At 51.7% G+C, this 19,170-nt stretch overlaps 1 protein-coding gene across 1 annotated transcript in view; it reads right to left on the bottom strand.

Moving 5' to 3' along the window:
- Positions 1–19,170, bottom strand: part of LOC128271179 (protein Shroom) — a 120,013-nt gene that overhangs the window by 6,828 nt on the left and 94,015 nt on the right. The gene's annotated exons all lie outside the window — the stretch shown is intronic.

The raw sequence follows: 19,170 nt of genomic DNA on the forward strand, positions 1-19,170 counted from the left end.
AAGAAAGGAACGAACGAAAAACCACCGGCCGGGCCGGGGCCGGACCGGAATGAAGCGAACCGCGAACGAAACCTTCCCCCGACAAGGGCCCCGTAATTAATAGGACTGCGCAAAAATGCGTGACTCGAACTCGAACGGATTAACGGGTTTCGTTGTGGTCCGAATTGGATTGGTTGTGGTTGTGGTAGGTGCTTCGGGGCCGAACTTCCCGCAGTTTGGGTGTGCTCTTAATGAGCCGAATGGAATTAAAATTTTATCGGTTCGATTGCCGATTGAGATGTAGCGCCGCGAGTTCCGTGTCAATAAAACGCATTAGAATGTGTGCGAATGTGAGAGAGGATGGACTAAATATGCTTTCAAAATAGTGAAAATTAGTGTTCCGCGTGGAAAGTCGTGTAAAAAATGAGCAAAACCAAATGTTCAGGCGCTCCAAAAATGCACGCGCAGAAAATCGCCTTCTATGCAGCATCAGCGCCATCTATGTCGCGAGTGAGCGGAGAACAACACCCTTTTGGTGATGTGTCTCGGATTTGCATACTTTCAGGGGCTTTCCTCCAAGATCGCAGCCCGCCCAAGAAACAAGCCAAAGCAACCGACATTGAACGATTTTCTCGCCTTTCGATCGAATGTGCCCATGATGCAAGCTACAAAATCGGATTTTGTGATCCAATGAAACATCGATCCGCGTCCTTCTGTGTCCATCTCCCTCGGGACCCTACAGAGTCGCAATGGCGAGAACAAAGAACAAACAAAGCATAGGGCTTTCAGCACTGTCGATACGATCGGTTGATCGCGTGTTGTTGCTAGCGCCGAGGGACACCGAGATCATTACAATTAAGCGAATTGTGAGGGCCAGATCATGTTGGTGTGAAAGGCGTGAGCCAAGTACCTCAATTTTCTGCAGCGGACACGCTTTGCTGCCCTCTATGACTCTAGCCCTCCCTCGTGTGTGCTGCTGGATCATTGGACGTTTTCGGGGGGGGACCCAGGGTTTAGTGTTAATCTCCCCTTCAAGTGTCACATTCAAGGCACGACTTTTGAGACGGTTCGAGAGGCAGAAATAGGCCTCCACCAGCGATCGGTCGGAGGCCAGGTCGGTCGCTATAAACGATGATGTGGTGACCTTTCGCGGTCTTCACCAGCACCACCTAACCCGTCTGGTGGTCTCCCGCCAGAAAGGGAAAACCGTTAAGGCGTGGTTTGTCACGCAGAGCGTTCCGGAGATTAGGGTGTCCGGAGCGAAGAGTCGCGCTGCGAGAGATCGGCTCAGCTGGAACTGATCTCGCCTCTCGGTGATCTATTTAGCATCGTCCCTAACGGGCGATGGGGCGTTCCGCCACATTCCGTCGGTCGAGAATGCCGCGTCCGCGTGTATCGGGGCGGTCGGGGTTCCCAAATGTCAACAACGCTGGTGAGGGTTAGCCGGTTGGAAGTGATACCGTAGCCTATTCGTTCGCCACCGTTAATTGGCCACCAAGGAGGCGAAATTATGACGGATGGCTTTATTGTACGTTGGTTCGCTGTCTGGTTCGGATTTGGAGGAGATCCACTAAGACCATTTCGGGCTTCTTGATTGTTTGTGACTTTGTACTCAAATTTATTGTCAACCCTTGAGTCTAGCAATACGCGTGACGTCATCGGGAGGATTATACGAGGTGACCCGTTAAGGATTCTTTTTTTCATTTCGTTACGGCCTCATATTTTTCAATGCTTGAACATTTTTTTAAAGGCTAAATCCACCAAATTTATGTATAAAATACAATTTTGGTTGCAGAAAATTGAGAAATATAAAAAAACTTATTTCCACAGTGGTAGGTTTTCTTCACAATCGATTGTTTGCGTCGCATCTTCGGACAGCGAATAATCAACAGAAATGGTGTTGTGAATTGGCCCCCCAAGAAGTTGCGATTTGATTGCCATTGGACTATTATCTTTGGGGATTGGTAAAAGACAAATGTTACGCGAAAAAAACCAGCAACTATTGACCGAACCTCAAGACCGAAATTCAAATTGCTATTGCCGAGATGGGACCACAGATAGTCGAAAATGTACTCACAAAAGGTCGATCGAATGGGCTTCTGTTAAGCCAGCCTTGTAGTGGACATTTTACCAAAATAGTGTTCCATACAAAAAATTAAGAATCAAGCTTTCAAATAAATGTTCAAGCATCGAAAAACATTAAGCCGTTTTTTCAAAACCAATTGAAATAAAGAATGCTTAATGGGCCACCCTGTATAAATAGAATGGCAATCAGTCGTTTGAGATTCATCGCCTTACCAAAAACTTCGCAAAAATGTTCCGACTGTGCGGCTTTTTTTTCAGTAAACAAAACAAGTAATAGACGCCGATGAGACTAAAGACATAATCTCATGACATTTAACTACCCAAAAAAGTCCGACCAAAGTACGACAAAAATAAGAAAGTCCGCGAAGCACATAAGCGGAGTTCGAATTTACTTAACGGAACAGTTGTCGGTGCAAAGAAGTTCGCTGAGCAGCACTCAATATTGATCCTTTCCCTACCGTGACCACTACAGAAAACCGTTGCACAACTTGCCGAGCCCCCTTCTCGTGCGTTTCACGATGATGCTCCCGTTTGGTCGGAATTCGTGTCTTCATTCTCGACCTCGACCGGCAGCGGCGTGCAACGGGTGCAGAGACCGTCCCGGTAGTGTCACTCGCCTGCAGCAAAAGCCAATCATCTACTGAAGGTGCTCCCCCTGGCGGTGGGAAGTAGTAAAAGTATTTTTGAGACCCACACACACGGGTTTCAATTTCAGCCGCTTTTTAAATCGGATCATCATAAACTCAGGCCGGGCGAGCCACGACGAGGATTACTGAGCGCGGCCACCAACCGACGATGATCATCATGGGTTTTTCGTGGCAGTGGCAGACGTGGCCGCCGTGGACGCCGGCTTTAGATACACCCAGCTCGGCGACCAAAATCGTGAGCTATGCTCGCATGACCGAGGGATGAAATATTAAGTCCATAATTATTGATGTGTCCCGCTTGTTGGCGGGCTTAAGCGACGGTGTTTGGGAAAAAAGGCAGCCGAAAGATCGCCACGATGGGCACATCGCCGCTTTGTTTCGTGAAGATCACCCCGCCGTCCGGGATCCGGGAATTAGATAATTAAAAAGGCGACTCCGATCGCCGCGTCCGACCGAAACGAGCGTGCGCGTGAAAGGACAACTTGTGGAGTCAATTTGTTTTGTTTTTTTTTTGGTTGCGAGGACAAGTCGTTGAGGAGATTGACGCCTCACGCGATGAGATGATGTGGAAAGTGAAAGATCTCGACCGACGTGACCGGCGTGCGATCGTCTTCGCCCGGCGGGGTGGTGGTGCACATAAAAAAGTGCAACCTCCAGATCACAAAGACCAGATCACGATCAGTATCGGGCAGTCTTGGTCGCCGACCAGCAGATATTTGCTGCTGCAGCAGCGACCAGGATGCGAGGATCACTCTTCTGATGATGCGCAATAGGTCCCTTCCCCCGGGCTCATTGTTAGATTGACACCATCTCGATTCGTCCGTTTATTGATTAATTGCTTATTTAAAGTGCGAGTGCGTCTCTGTCATTCGCGGTCCAGGAGAATGGTCGCCGCGAGTGTGGCAGTAAAATGTGCCATAAAACGTAAAACAAAACGACGCGATGGTGGTGTTTCCGGAACTCGAGCACCGCTGATGACCACCACCAACACCGCAGTTCGTTCGGTTCAACGCCTCACCGGCCACCAGGCCAGGGCAGCCAGCAGCCAGCAGATGGGCATTGTTTTGACGGACGGGATGCAATTTGAATTGTAAATTCTCTTCCCCAACTCGCCTTTCGAATGCAAGTGAAACGGCCTTTCGTGCCGAGCCGGACAGCGAGCGTTTACGTTTCACTCGCCACACGATGGGTGGGTGATTTCTCATCTCTCCCGCTGATTATGCATTCAGCATGCGACCGAGTCGCGACCATCCGTCACGGAATCGACCGGGACCGACGGACCGACGGACAGACGGACGGTGTGGTGTCAAACGCATTGGCGATTGGGTTCGGTGGTCCCCGGCACCCGGCAGACAACGACGACTTAATTTCGCGAGGTCCACCACGAGGGATCGGCTGCTCCGGACTCCGGTCAACAACAGCCTCTCGGTGGTTGCGTTGATAATCGTGAACGTGAAACAATCGTAACGCGAATGCAAAACCCACCGCAGCCCAAACATGGCCGAGCCGAGATGAATTCAATATTTATGCCCCGGTCCGCCGTTCGGTGCGTGGCACTAAATCACTCTTCAGGTTTGGCTTGATTGGCAGGCGGAGCGCTGCCACCGAAATAGCGACACTTTTTCGACCGATTGAAACGCACGGTGGCGATGCGTTTTTGTAGTTCGTGGCCGCTTTTTCGGGGCCGCACGCGCCCTCTTGGAAGAAACTTTCATTTTTCGCACGACCAGAGGCTCCAGACTTTTCCAAACGCCTGAAATGTTTCTCACGTCAACCCCCGGACGGGAGGGTCCCGATCTCAGGCGGGGGAGCACGGGATGGAGCGCGAAATGTCACATGGTGGCCGTCGCGGCCCGTCACGGCTTTATGCGAGATCTGAATCGTCTGCCTCTCAAAAGCCTGCTGCTGCTGCTGCGACGGCGACGGTCCTTACGTATGTATGCGGGTCTCCCTTTGCGACGGACTGCAGCGGTGTCTCAGAGCAGGGCCACATTCCTGGGACCTCCCCCCCATCCCCCCGAATGAATGAACGCATCCGCATCCATACGTCTTGGTGCCCGGGCGTTCGATGCCATCTTCCGGTAGAAAGTAAAAGCATCGATCGTCTGCAAGATCGATCGACGGCACAGAGACACACACCGGTCGGGCGGCTGCAGCACCAGCAGCCCACAATCGGTTCCAATCTGCATCGTAAATTAGTAAGATTTATCGATCGTGGCTCGGTGTTTCTGGACACGCTCTGCTCGCCGCCGCTACGATGGTGTGGCGTGGAAGAGATGGTTGGAATTCTTGCGGTCGGGAGACCTCTTGCATCACACGCAGGACGGCGGCAGAGCTCGATGTCATCGCAGTGCCGGATGGTCATGTGTGGTGGCTGCTAAGCCAGTAAATAAAAGTGCAACAAGCTAAACGTTTGTCTCGCCATTTCCTGCCGCAGCAGCAGCCGCCGCTGCTCATCAGTAATGCTACTGGTGCAGTCGTTATCCGTGGTGGCGGTGGCGTGTGAAAAAGCGTGTCAAAGGGCAGTGGCCCTACACGACGTGGCCCAGTGCATGAGTTCTTACTGCAGGCGAGGATGCGTTTTTTTGCGATGAAAACTAAGCGTAAGGGACTGCTAAATATCAAGTACGGGTCTGCGAAATGCTTTAGAATAAAATAGCCATAACCATAAAATAGAATGAAGTATGATCCTTTCAAGATTTTCAATTACTATTATTATGATTTTTAACATTCAACTGCTCTGCTTAATCTGTTACAGGCCAGAGTCGCTTAGCGATTGTAGTGCCAGAATAAGTAAGTTCAACGTTTAAAGAAGTTGGTATATAAACTTTAAATTATTTCATATTGTAATTTGGCTTATTTATAACATCAATAACTAGAGAACCAAATTCAATTTATTAAGTTTACATTCTCTTCAAAGTAAGCCCTTTCTGAGGTAATAGATATGCGTCAAAAAATCTTCCGAGTATCCCTAATTTGTTTGCTTTGTTGGAAAGACGAAGATGATGAAGGATGACCTACAGACGAACCACATAATTTTTTTAGACTGCGTTATTGATTGACTTTATTGCTCCTGTTTCGATTTTTATCTTTTCTTTTTAATTGACCTAAATTGCCATTTTTAGCGCCAAACATATTTGCTACATTTTTTGACATTTCTAATAGAGTGACCCAAAACCTTCTTTAAAAGGACGTTTTTCAGGAACAGCTGCTTTCGCTTTCCGCTCGATGCACCCGAATCGGAACGAAGTCGCCTTCCCGAACCCCATTTTGTTTCACGCTTGACAGCAAATAGTGTCACGTACACCCAACATGAGCCCTCTTCTTCACCCGGTGGCACATTTTAATTACTTTCAATAAAATTTACACACCTTAGCCACACTCCATAACGGGCCGCGCTCTAGTGGCGTAACTAATGCCAAAGCGGATGCGAAAGCATCGCGGAACCAACCCGCGGACCGGGCGGTGGCGCGGAGCATCGATCGTCGAATGCGGATGTCTCATGGGACGGGTCGGCATGTGGTGTCTTCCTCCTTTTATGCTCTCGGGCCCTGTGCGTCCATCACACGAAAGGTGATGCCCGCTCGAGGGGAGGTTAGATCAGTTGCGAGATAGGGCCACCGAGCTTCGGGGGGGGTTGTAATTGCCTTCCTGTTCGCGGGTGATTCAAAAATGGCGTACTCGCGGTTCAAGTCGAAGTAAAGTACTATTCGAATCTTTATCTCATTTGTCGATTTTCGACTACACTCGCTGGCGCGTTCTGAACCTTCAGCCGTAAGCCTAGCTAATTGAACCATTTGCGGAACGGTAGCTCAACCCCAGTTTACGGTTAATGTGCTGTAAGCAGGGTCCGATCACCAGGGCCACTGAAGGTCATCGAGAGGAAAGAGATGCCATCGCAGGGAGTAACCGGCGCTGGCCGTTCGGCTACCAGGCGAACGGTGCATCGGGGTATCTCACGATCTCACACGGCCCCTTTAGGACCTGCACCTGTACCGCAGTGCATATGGAAATTGCATAACAGTGCGGTGGGTGGTGATCGAGTGATTTTCTACGGAGGTTCCAGGCCGGACCACTCTGACCGGAGCACGAAACCGGCCTCATACCGATCGAGCCTGGCTAGGCGGGTTCGGATCGGAAGGATTTCCTTTCGAATCATGGCACCAGTTCCAGCAGCGGTCAGGAATTTCAAACGGTCCCACTCTCGATCTCGGGCCGCCCGGGCCGAATGCATCGTAAGAGTTGGGCCTCCGATTCCGATTTTCCGAAAGGTGTCCGTCGGCGCGTGTGTTGGCGGACATTTAAGCTGATTACTCTACCTTTTTGCACACGCGAACGATAATGCGCAAGCATCAACAAGCTCCCAATCACCATCAGCAGCATCATCATCATCATCATAATCATCAAAGTGGGCTCTGTCTAGGCGACAGCGAAGCAAGCCGCTTTTCGCGCGCGCGGAAAGCCGTCCAGTGCACGGTCCCTAGACGACGGAAATATGGATCCGATCCGATGGCGTTAATTTTCCAGACCGAACCAGCGAGCAGCTCGAGTGATAAACCCACCATCCCGGCGGCCCCTTCGCCGATTTGCGTGTTGCGTGAGCAATAATCGGCTCGGGCGCTGTGGGTGCATCGAGCAGCAATCAAGCGAGACCCCCTCGTTGTGGGTTGCTGTGAGTGACGTAAAAACGGAGACCCCGCGCACACACGCATCAGTGCACGTCCCGAGGATTTGCACGATCGCCCCCCGATGACGACGACGACGACACACGAGTGACACTTTGGTAATGAGACCGGGACCGGCGATTCGGTAACAACGCAGCGGCAGCGACACACATCAACATCTTCTCGGGTACAGCAGCAGCAGAACATGCGCCGGCGTCGTGTCGCCGGTAAACGGTCGGTTGATTTGTGACAGAAAATTAACTTATTATTACGTGGCACGACGGACGTACCGGGGGGGGGGGGGGGTCTCACTCTCACCGAATATGATGTGAGAATGACAATTTTTATCCGAGAGGCTTATCATTAGCGCCGCGGATCCGTTCCGTAATTTTATTACGCAAGCGCAGCGCGACGTAAGTAACACTCAGAGTTGATCACTTTATCTTTAACTTTCATCCTGCACACTGTCCCCCCGGGTTCGGGTCGTGTTAGAATCACGCCGAATGCTTCTTTAGTAGGTAAGAAACTATTAAAATGGCAGCCCGGGGCCCACCGGGTTCAAATGGAAAATGGCATTTGCTAAATGCCATCGTGGCACAGTGCGCCCGCCCAATTAACATATCCCAACGCCAAGGCAAAAACTGCAAACTACTGGCCCATTACTATTTTGCCCCTCATCTCGCCCGGGGTAAGAGTTTTCCATTTTAAACATATAACAAATTCTTCGGCTTGATAACTGAAACTGATTTGCATGGAAAGTGAGTTTCACTCCTTGGCAAGAGCGCGAAAAAGTGGGTTCCATCGGCAACAACCTCCGGCTCCGGGTGATGCTCCGGCTCTTGCTTCCTTACTTTGTCCGGCGACACTCGCTTTCGATGGCCCAGCATTATCATGCGATGCTGGCGCTACTGTACAACTATGTAGCGAACTAACACGCTATGTAATCAGCACGATATCTCCTCCATCCTGGAGCGGCCTATGTGACACCGGAGCCTATGCCTTTGACGTTACGCCGACGACGACGACGACGGAACGGAAGAAAGGGGACCCGTCGCGCCGTTGTTTCCCGGGCCCTTTTAGCCGCGATTAACATCTCAATGAGTGCATGAGTGCCGGAGGTTTCAATTTCCTATGCAGCCAAGGCTCATCTTAAGCGCACCGTTTATTGTGCGAACACCCTTTTCCGACTGACGAGCGGCGGCGATCATGCTGCTAGGAAGAAAATGCTAATTTTCACCGCGCCCTGCAGAGGAAGCCGTGTCGTGTACTCTCTTTCACCTCTTATCGTCCACCGTGAACAGTTTGCACAACAGGCCCACAACTCCATTTTGCTTGAAAAAGAGCCGCATTAGCGTATGATAAGAGCTTGCGGTCTCCGACGAAACGACAGCTCGCTTTCCAGTCCTTCGAAGGGCCCCGCGGGTGATTCGCTGGGTTCGCTTCTATGAAGAGTGATCTTCTCCGAAAGCGATTCTCACGATCCTTCGACACGACGGAGGACACGGTCTCGACCGACAAGATGTACTGTCCCGTTCACCCGTACGGCTTCTAGGTAAGTGAAGCAAACCAAATCCCTTTCGTCCATTCCGTGCTCCGTACTCAGGGCAGCGCCTTAGGGGTGGCCTTCATTAGTGCAACCGCCAGTTCGAGTCCGCCGTATGCAGATCATTAAAAAGTTTATCACCAGCCGAACCTGATTGCTCGCGGCCAATCTGTGCTGTCCGAATTTGTCCGAAAAAGTACAACCCGAGCGATACGAGAGCTAATTTATGGACATCATCGGTCGTTAAGTTAATAATTTTCATGATTCAATCCGAGCGTCCCGCTCCAACTGGGGCACCGTTTTACGATCTCTGCTGACCTGGCGCGGAGAGTCACAACAGGTTTAAGTAGCCGGCGCGTTTGACCGTAAGCGCGGCTTACCGTTTTATGGCTCGAGCCGTCTTAAGTATTTTTGATTAATTTTTGGAACACACAACTCGATGGCTTTAGAACCGATGCTTTACTAATATTTGCCTTCTCCCGGAGCGCCATCACTCATCAGCGATCGGAACAAGATATCCGCTTTATTGGCCGCCGTCTCGTGATTAAGCATTGATTGTGGTCCTGCGCGAGTCGGCTCTGCTGATTGGAAACAGATGACAGCGCCATTCAGTGTCGTCATCGTCCACGTTCCACTGACGTCCGATGATTTGATGATTCTGCGCGCAAATTACTTCATCACAAAATTATTTATAGAACCTTGCGGTGAGCTGGCCGACCGTTTTGCTTCTTCCTGCCGATGCCGATGCCAATTGTCCGATGACCGGCCGGGAGGCCAATAATTGTGGAGAATCGTAAGCCGCTTAAATGACGGAGCATCAGAACAGGTTCTGGCGGCGGCCGTCTCTAGAGCAGCAATTGCACACCAATTCCAATTGCAAATCGCGACGACGACACCCGGCCGCCTCGCGAATAATGGCGCGAAATGCCCGACACTCTGCGGCCTCGGAATGTATGCTCCAGCCTCAGCCCGCCTGAAGGTGTGCGGACCCTACTAGACACCTCACACCTTGCGGCCGCCGCCCGAATGGGGAAGGAATTTTTGCTCATTTTATGGCCGTCGTTGCCATCAAACATTTCATTATGATTTATGGTGCACATCGCGGCGGCGGCGGTGGCCGCAGACGATATAGGCTGACCTGTGTGTTCGTGTGTGTGTGCCCGCGCTCGCGATCTTCCCGATCGCGTCTCTCGTCCGCTCGTTCTGACCTTCCTTGTCCGCGTCGTCGTCGTCGCGGCGAGGCGAGAAAATAATCGTCTTATTATTTTTATGATTCGTATGATTCGCATCGTAATTGGGAAAAGAATGCGGAATGCAGGAAGCTACTCGGTGACGCGGTGACGATCGACGGGTTCGAAAATATGTGGTGCACAGACACCGGCGCCCGATCGGAATGTTAACTGCTTAATTGCTTAATTTTTTACTTATTCGAGTCCCACTTCTGCAAGCAGTCAGGTCGGGCCTTGAAGATCGTTGGGCGGCAGAAATAACCTTTTTGAGGCGCCGTCCTCTTCGGGTCCAAGGTCACCGGGCACCGTGACGTGCGCGATTGGCCGATTTAACGGGAGTTTAATGCGTCAATTGATTTGATGAGCTTTAAACGTTTTCGCGCCAAGCGAACGAATTTATTAATTGTCAAATTGTTTTACTTCCATCACTTCGGTTGGCGGCGCCGGGTTAAGTGGACTCAACGTTCGCCGCCCCTTCGTGAAGTTTTTTAAAGATTTCTTTTAACTTTTAAATTCAGCGACGCATTTATTTTCCTTCGAGCAACAACGCTAAACAAGCTGACGGTAGAAAACAAATTGATTCGTACGCTCAGCACCGATCGTCGGTGGGAGATAAACTGTGTAACGGCCATTGGCCGTGCTTAGCACCATTGGGTCGTTAATTTATAAGCCCCGCCTCAGTCAAGTCTCAACACTCTGCAACACCTTATCCTTCGATCTTTCGTTCCAATTTCTTCCAGAGTCCGATCCCTAGGAAACTTCTCTAGCTCCGCGGCGCCCGCGGAGAAACCGTTCTGGGGCGGTGAATGAATTTTCCTAGAATTAATTTAGCGCACAAGAAACGGCTCGGTATGTCGCCGTAATATCGACTATTGGCATCTGCTAACGATCGCGGAAGGCACTTCAACGGAATGGTAACGGGAATTTTTGCCATCCGCACCAACCTTCGATTTGCGCGAACCGTCGACCTTTCTCGGGCATCGGGCGTTTTATTATTTTCTTGTACAGCAGCTCACCCAATCGGCTTTATGGCCCGATTCTGGATGGATCGCCCCGCCGGCCAGGACCTTTGCGCTGCCCTTTAATTAGTGGCTCTTGGCCCCGATATTAGATAGGGTTTTATTCAAGCCGAGCAGCACCTTTCTTCTGCGGTAACATAGTGCACTCGGTGAAGAGGCACCACGAGTTCGATGGGCACTTTGCATAGCACACCGCACCCGGACGCACCCGGAACAGGCCGGATCATGCGCGGTAGCGTGCAGTTAGCGTGTCGGCAAGATTACTGATCTCCACATGCCGCGGCCGCCGTTCGAGTTCGAGAACGTTCTCCGAGCAACTCGAACTGCATTCTATCGGCTACTTCCACCCCGTCCTGGCTTATCATCATCCTGGCGTCTTGGGTAGAGTGTGGTGTAATTTAGGGTCCCAAGCGGGATCCTCCCCCGGGACTGCATTCCACTGCAGCAACTCGAATGCCTTTTTGCTCGCAATTATTTTCTCGTTTGTGCGCAAAGGTCTGCCACACCCACCCGGCCTGATGGTGAAGAGTGCATAAATACTGTATCGATGGCGATCAAAGATCTGTGGATGATCGCGACGGAAAAAAACCCATATAATTAACGCTGCTTGACAAGCGAGAGAAGTGACGAAGTGCCATGGACCCTCCCGGTATGGAATGCTTTGTTGGTACAGATACGAGTAGATGCTGTGGCCTCTGCACACACCCGAGACCACCATGGTCCACGAAGGCGCTTCAGGTTTCTCCTCCGAAAATCAGCCTTCACTCAGAAGCGGATCGCCAGTATCTGGTTTTACGACTTATGCAACCTCTTGGGCCTTGTTTTCGGCGGCTAACGAGTAAAGCAGCCAGCCAGCCAGCAGTTTATGGCCAAGTTCCGGCGAACTTGGTTCATATCGCCGGTCCCGCCGGTGTGAGGATTGTGATGAATTCTTGTCTTCATTTTATCACGCGATCGTGCTCTGTGTGCTCTATCATGCATTCCGGGAAATGATCGTAAAACCCCGGATCGTGGTGTGGCCAACAGTGACAGCGCAACAGGGTAATAAAAGTGAACTCTGGAAATCGCTCGCTCGCGGAAGAATTGAATTATTAAACCAACGACAGTAAATTGGTCTCCACAGCGCCACCAAACACATTATGCGCGATCGGTTGTTGGTTGGGTTTATGGGCCGTTGACAAAAATATGTCCCATCGCAAAACGGTTTATGTCACCCCCCGAAATGAGACGTGAAAAAATGGATCGCCGTATGTGACCGAATGGCTGTTGCACATTTTCTGAAGCATGATCTCTCACTTAAAAGCTCCTTTATGGCGAGTGACATTTTTGTGTGTGCTTAGCATAATTTAATCATTTCTCCACGTCACGCTTGGAACGCTGGAAATTGGGGTAGAACTATTACTCTACACGCGGTAAACTGATAAACCCATCGCTCACCCAGCGCCGTTGCCTAGAGCGTGGCGGAGGCACCGCTTATCAGTTTGCATAATGCGCGGTCCGCGGTTTGTTTCACTCGAGGAGTCGACACACGACAAAAAAAGAAAACACGGCCACATTTAATGTTGTTTGTTTATCACCCCGCACGGGACACGGTGGACCCCAAACCAAGACCCCAATTTTGCGTGAGACGTGCAAAAGCAACACAACAGCCGTAAGCGTTACATAAAAGTGTATCGATAAAAATGATGAGGTGACAAACGACAGTTGGGCATGCGACGTCTCCGCCGGACGCACAGCAGAATGACCCATTTTGGCGGTTGCCGATCGAGTTCGAAACCAAGCTTCCCCCCGACTAATTCGTCGTGACCTTTCGGCCTAGCGGCGGTAGCTGCGAGATAGATGTTGCCACTTATCGTATCCCCATCGGGTGGCAGAGATAGTAATTACTGCGGACCGGCCGGAGTTGATGTCTACCTCACAGGCGCAACGTTAGCCCAACTCGCTTCTCTACTCTCGACACCTCATTTTTCAACGGCAGTGAAAAGCTTAAAAGCTAAGGCCGGGGTGGTGCTGTGAGACGCCTCGCGGTTGCCCTCACATTAAAATGCCAATTAACTCAAGGTCACACCGTGAGGGTAATTACCACACCAGACGGAAGACGCAGGTGATGTGGTGCCTCTGGGGCCTCTCAGGACTCGCACGGAGGGTCGCAGGCACGGCATATTGACAACCTTTTAAAGGAGAGATAAATGCTAAAAAATATGAAGTTTGCTACCGTTCGCCATCGCAATCGATTACTGCCACTGGAATTACGACACACTCGCCGCGCATAGGACTCGCGCGCGGGGTCAGGCTGAATTTAAAGGCCTGCGCGCGCATCAGTGGAAGGAAGAACCCGCGTATGACATAATGTCGATCCGCGGGCATGACCTCCGCGAGAGGGCACCGCGAGGTTTATTTTATGGGACGAACATAACGCAGAGCGAGAAGCCGCGGCCGCGGCCTCGGGTAGTATGCAGATGCGAAGCATGATCGTACAGGGATTGCGGCTGTCACCCCGGGGCGGGAAGAAAGGGGACCAAAAGTAATCAGTGATGTGGAGCAGAAGCCGATACACGGCGACATTATGCATGGATGCCGAAAACACGACCACGGTAATGGCGATCGATCAGAAAACAATTTTTCGCCAAGTAATTGATCGTTCGATCGATCAATAAATTAGCGAAACTGACCTATATTTACCGCAGCGAGTCGATCGATCGATCGCGACACGACACATGGAGCAGATGGATGGTGGAGCCAACATAAAAAGGCCGCAGGGGCTACCCTGCATCAAACGTGATGCCAACGCAGAGAAACGCATCGCTAACAGCGAGAAGAAAAAAATGTTGGGTCCCGAAAATGGATACGATGGCCACGCAACGGTCGGGTCGTAAACTTAACAAACAATTAGCTTGATTGCGCGCCGGCTTATGGTGGACCGGCACGCAAAAGCAGGTCAGCCACCGGCAGAGGCTCGGCGGCATCTCGGCTCCCACTGGGCGCCAGCCAGCTTTGGAACTCGGGTGTCACGCCGCTACCGAGTCGACTCGGCATGAATTTATGAAACGGGTTGCCGGGGTCATCCGCGGGGGGTTCCCGAGACAGTCAGTCGTCAGTGAGGCCAGCTCCTCTTCAATCTTTGAGTGATCTTTGTGATCGTACCCCGCTCATGTTTCAAACAGCAAGCAATTAGCTGCGGTCGCTTCCAAAAACTCATGTTACCCGTCCCGTCTCAAAAAGCGAAGATTCTCCCTGGCAATCGCGCTGACTGCATCCGATTAATTACGGGATGTCATGTCATTTAAATTTAATATGACACAACCGCCACCAGAAGTAATGGGGCCCCCGCGCATGCCTCAGAACACAGCAGAACGTCGAGCGAACATGGACGTGTGCATTAAAAGCCCATGAAACGCGATAGTTTATGTGCGCAGAGAGCGCGCGTTGCGCTGTCACCGGCGATGAATTTATCGAGCCGTGTGCCGCGTGCCGAATCGAAAAGCCATAAGGAACCTCATCGCAAATCGATTATTGCTTGTATCGGCCACTTCCGAGGCAAAATAGTCCATTTTTCTTCGTCCAGCGCCCAGAACGGCATTAAGCGGTACGGTGTAAAGTGCGATTGCTTTCTTGCAAGGACACTGCGCGCGCGCGCGCGTAAGATCAACCCGCGTACACCATTACACTAAATTGTCGATGACGGCTCGTGGCACGAGGATTAAAGCTCATTATGGGCGATGATTGAATTTTAACGCCTTGTCCAGCATCTTTTCTTCGCACTCGCAATCCGAAGACCGCCACGAAGTGTGACAAATGTTGCTCCTTTTATCAAGCAACGACCTCTCTCGATTCTCGCCACCGGAGGAAGGTTGGCCGACGTTCAATTGGCACCGTTAAGGGCCGCGAGCTCAAGGACTCGCGCTGCAGCTGCGGTTTTGTTTTCGGAAAAGAGTAAAAGTCAAATTTATCGATCGAGCACTGATTGGGCGCGGAGATCATTTTCACTTCGTTAAATCGCTCGCTGGTCATTAGTAGGGCTCTAGGGTGCCCTACATTCGGGTCCAGTTTCAGTACGACCGCACGGATCGTAGCTTAGCCCAGCGCACTGATTAATTGCACTGGAAAACTTTCCAAACAGCAGCAGCAAAGGTTTTCGGTCCCCCAAATGAGGTCCCGCACCTGGTTCATTAGCATCATTGATCCGTTTCTCTTTTGACCACTCACTGACCGGTGGCAAGGCAAGCCGAGAATGGTTGAGTTCGCTGATAAATGATAGCAGAACGTAGCAGAAATTTCAAAAAAAACCACAAAACATAAAAACCACTGCCACGGAGTTGTAGAAAATGACGTTAATATTCTGTCACGGGCTTGCCACGGGGCGGGTGTGTAACTGAAGCCGTCGCCGCCCGCCACGGTATGAATAAAAATTCCACGACCAATGCAAACGTCCGAAACGCAAGGCGGGGACGTGGTCACCTTTAATGGGCGCCCCTCGGACCCACAGCCTCAGCCTCCGGATTCGAGTGGCGAAGAAATATCGAGCGGCCCCGTGATATGGCGCATAAAAAATTACCTAACTACCGTTATTTCGATGAACACCTTCGGACGGACAAGAAAACAGATTCCTTACCGAAGGGCGGCCACCCTTCCGAGGGCGCCAAAGAGCGAGCGAGAGACGGGCAGCGAAAAAAGACAACGTTAATTTGACAGGTCCACGACTTCAGCGCGACCAACCAACAAGCGACCGCAGAGCCGTGCGCCGGGCGCACACAAAAAGGGCCAATAATGGCCAGAACACCGCCGGGGCCCGTCGCTACCCGATGCAATTTTCGCTCCGATATGCATTTATTTAAATTGATAATGCACCGCTGGCCGTCCCCACCGTCCACCGATGAGGACGGTGAAAATGTGTTACAAAATAAAGAATGTAAGAACCGTGTCGCCTGAGGCGCGAGCGATGACCACACCTCGGTGCAGCCGATGACCACGAAGGGGAGCTGGCACCAGGTTGCTCCAACGGTACATTAGGGCCCGTTCCGGACTCCGTGCGAGAACCGAGCGAGGAAGCCCACGAAGTTCTTCATGGCTGCCCGCGGCCCACGGGATGGATAGGATCCGAAATCCGGACACCCGGAAGGGTTCCTTCCTCGCTAGCCTAGCCCCGGTGGTCATATAGTTCCCTGCACGTACCTGGATCCTCATTGATTGGATCTCCACAGGAGTTCGGGCGACTTCTGGCTACCGTCAACCCAGAAACCGTCGGTTCCCGAACGAGAATCGCTACCGAGAATCTTAGCGGGTGGCGAATAACGGTCCACAAGGCGGTTCTACTGGGTCAAGTCTTCAGAGTCGCTCCTGGGAGGGCCACCCGGCTAGACTGCACAAACCCCCCGGGGGGCGGCTGGTGCCCTTTGCAATCTGCACACCGCGGGTGGCAATGCTGCTGCTGCTGCTGCTAATAGGCGATATTATTTAGATTGATCTCTGCGCTGGGCTTTGGTCGAGTGGCCACGAGGACACGAGGCTAATGGCCGCCCCGCTAGCGCCGCTGAGGAAGGTTGATTCCACAAATTATATGCAAACTTCGCCGCCGCCGCCGCAGCAACCTTCTGCGGCGGCTGCTGACCCACGTTGCGGCTGGGGTCAATAAATCCTGATGCTGAACTCTTGGACACCGAGCGACCCTCTGGCCGAAGCCAATTAGCTTCCCTTGTATGCCGCCCTCTCTATCGCCGACGGTTGACGATTGATTGAGCGCAACACTCGCTCGCGCCTCAGCACCACCACCGACGACTCCGGCCACGGTGATGATGGCTGACTGTCGTCGGCGCAGGAACCCCTTTTACGGGTGATGAAGATTGTCATTACAATACTGATCACTTTAACCGGCCCTTACCGGCCACCGGACCGCGGGGGGGTACTCACTCCGTTGTGCAACAATTGCGCGAAAAAATGTTCACCTTTATGTTACGCCCGCCGTTGACCCGAGCTTGGACTTTGTTGGCAGCAGCAAGCAGCACGGACGGCTCTCGGAAGGTCCTAACCGAAATGTGCCTAATGTAGCCGCCGCGGCCGCCACCTGGACACCACAGGCAATCAAGGCTCACAGGAAGAGTCTTTTTTGATTAATGGACCTGCTCCACTTCGAACGCAACAAGCCAGCGGCAACCAGCGAGAGCCGGGCACCGAGCGTGGCGTATTTGCATTCCTTCATGACGAAGTCGCAGAAGCAAATTTTCTGATTGATATTTGTGTTCATTTATGCCACACTTCAGGGGGGTGCCACCGTCCATTAGGTCAAAGTGTCGGCTGCCGTAATGCAGTTCGATTACACACTGGAATCGACGTAGTAACTCCCAAGGTGATCTTGCGACGACCAAGACAATTTCTGGGTAAGATCTGATCTTATCCCGAGCAGTTCCGAGATTAAGTCTCGAGGCTCAAACAAGACGAATCAGCGATCGTAACTGACACGAAATAAAAGAAACAACGATGCTGGAATATCGTTAGCTAAATCGGTGTTTTGGGCAGAGACGCCTCACCCAACACGAGGCCCCTGAACCGAGCCAAGCGAATGGAGATATCTCAAACGCTTCAGGAGTCGTCGGCGTCGTGCTCAAGAATCACATTGAAATGAAGATACCATCATCCTTCAAACTTACCGCGAACCTACGCGACGGTAACAAAATGTCCGATTCCTACTTGAGGTCCGAATGCCCATTGGAAGCTCTTGAAACTGCTCGATACGGCAGCCACCCAAAAGCAAATTAGCACTAAACATGCGCACACAAACGCGCAGCAGGAAGTGGACTACCGTCCTGTCCAACGACCGACCATCTGTCCGAGGAGGAGACCACAGATGGTATCATTCGGACCGCTAATTTGAATTCAATGCAAGGTCAACCCATCAGAAGAGCTGCTGAGCTAGTGGATTGCCCGCCCAGCAGAACTTTGTGGCCCTGGGAGCCACCAGTGGCCCCGGGTATGAGAATTCCTACTCCTCAGTGCCAGCTACGCCACGCCGGTGGCTAATTAAAATTGAATCCATCACTGCAGAAGCCGCGTAAAACAAACTGTTGCGTGACGACGTCGGGTTGAAGCGGAAAGGGATCGCGCGGTGGTGGTCAGGTTCTCGCCCGCGGGTGAAGGCTACTGAACCTAAATGCCCGGCCTTCCGAAGAAAGGTGACTAACTTCTTGGCAGATTTTTTGCCGATAATTGATTTCTTGGCTCACGGCTTCTGCTTCTGCCCGGCCAACCAAAGCGGCGAGAGACCTCAGACCAATCTCCGATGGCCACGAACACTTACCGCACTGGCTCCTGCGCCGTCTAATAACCGTCACGGAAGAAGCAATCATTCCGAGCGTTCTCCGACGAACCTGGCAGTAGCAGCAACCCAACCACCAACCGACCGGTGTGGAAAGTTCTATCGCCCAAACCATAATTATCTCGTCGAGCCACCAGTCACTCACCTGGAACGGAAAAACGGGTACGGAAAAGATGAGAAACAGGCCCCGGATGAGTTGGGGATGTACAATTTAGCAATCGTTTTAACCGAGACTTCGGCCCCGACGGAACGGACGATGACACGGGCGGTCCAGAGATGGAAGAGTTTTTAATTGAAAGCAATATTGTGAGGGTGGGAAGACCGGAAATGACAACATGACAAAACAGCGGCATGGCGGAAGAGTTATTGGAACAGGAAAAGTAGAACCCCCGGACGCCCCAGGGTCCTATGGGAACGCCAGGGGCTCTCTCTCTTATCATGTCGCTCTTGACTGACGGACTGAACGTTGAGTGTCTTCCCCAAGATCGCCGACCTTTCGCGAGGCAGAATGATGATTTAAGTGAGTAAAATTATGATTTACTGCCGTCCCCGGGGACTGCGCGCGCGTGAGGCCTACGCGCAGTTGTTCCCACGACCCAGAGCGCGCACACAGAGAACTCTGCTCTTGGACTGTCCGGGGAAGTTCTTCTTCTTCGTGCGCTGGTCTCCATTTTAATCCCAAGCTTGTAGCTGAT

The sequence above is a fragment of the Anopheles cruzii genome, chromosome 3, assembly GCF_943734635.1.
Source record: "Anopheles cruzii chromosome 3, idAnoCruzAS_RS32_06, whole genome shotgun sequence".
NCBI lineage: Eukaryota > Metazoa > Arthropoda > Insecta > Diptera > Culicidae > Anopheles > Anopheles cruzii.